The 1,095-nt window shown below is 41.8% G+C and overlaps 1 pseudogene; it reads right to left on the bottom strand.

Moving 5' to 3' along the window:
* Positions 1–301: 301 nt before the first annotated feature.
* On the bottom strand, positions 302–478 carry LOC142427467 (ATP synthase F(0) complex subunit k, mitochondrial pseudogene; annotated as a pseudogene).
* Positions 479–1,095: the final 617 nt, after the last annotated feature.

Here is a 1,095-nt window from a genome sequence, read left to right as displayed (position 1 = left end):
ATAAAGGGGACATGAATTAATCTGATACAGTAGTACTCATATGGGTAGGCTTCAAAAGGCAACTTCTGAAATAATAATCCTTTCCAGTGAATTATAATTTGTGATGAAAGAAGCCATTTCTTTTTCACATACCCTAGACAAACTCATCCTCAATTTCTCCTTCACGAAGTATTAGCAATTTCTGTTCTATCAGGATTCTTTTTTTTCCAGGTTCATAATTTATTGTACAAACTGAGTATCACATGATGAGTTGACATTCACTTCTCCAGGCATGAGACCTTAGCAGCAGCTGAGAATCCATTTACAATGCTTTCACAGCTGGAGTTTTTTTAGGTCTTAACTTGAAATACAGGACCAGCAGAGCAATACCCCCATATGTGGACAGCACACAATTTATTCTACCCGTGAGAGTGTAAGAGTTTAAATATTTTTTAATACCAGTGAACTGGAATTGAGAACCGGCTTCTGGACCTGCCATGATTTCGATCTTGCCAAAGCTACAAACTCCACGGCCAGTGTCCTTCAAAGTCTGCAGCCACCACTCGGCTCAGCTGCGGTCTATCAGTCTTCTATTCTCTACTCAACTGTCTTCCGGAGTCGCATTATCCACTCTCATTGTTTCAGTAACCACGTGGATACTGATGAAAAAGTCAATTCCCGTTGTCTGATTATTGCTGTCCCCACCATTCCGGAAACAGCAACAGGACACTTCTTCCCACACACATTACACTTAACTTGTCGAGATGGCACCATTTATCTTTTCCGCAGCCTTACTCTATTTATTGTAATTAAAATATATTCATTGATGAAAGTACAATCCGCTCACGTGGAAGCCTCACTCTTTCCTTCTCATGATATCATTATATATATACATATATAAACACACACACACACATAGAGAGAGAGAGAGGGAGAGGCGGTCTCCCTTGGTCTCGGCTTTGCCTCTCTTCCAGCTGCTGCTTGTCTTTGCTTTACACTCAGGCAGTTGTACTTGGCCCTGATTCCACCTTGACTCGGGCCACTGTCTCCTTTGACTTCAATACTCTTCCCAACCTTGTCACCTGCGATGTTTCTTCCTCTCTTAGGACTCGGTGA

Source organism: Tenrec ecaudatus, chromosome 15 (assembly GCF_050624435.1).
Source record: "Tenrec ecaudatus isolate mTenEca1 chromosome 15, mTenEca1.hap1, whole genome shotgun sequence".
Lineage (NCBI taxonomy): Eukaryota > Metazoa > Chordata > Mammalia > Afrosoricida > Tenrecidae > Tenrec > Tenrec ecaudatus.
Note: the sequence above shows the minus strand (reverse complement) of the source record. Positions and strands in the feature narration are given on the sequence as shown.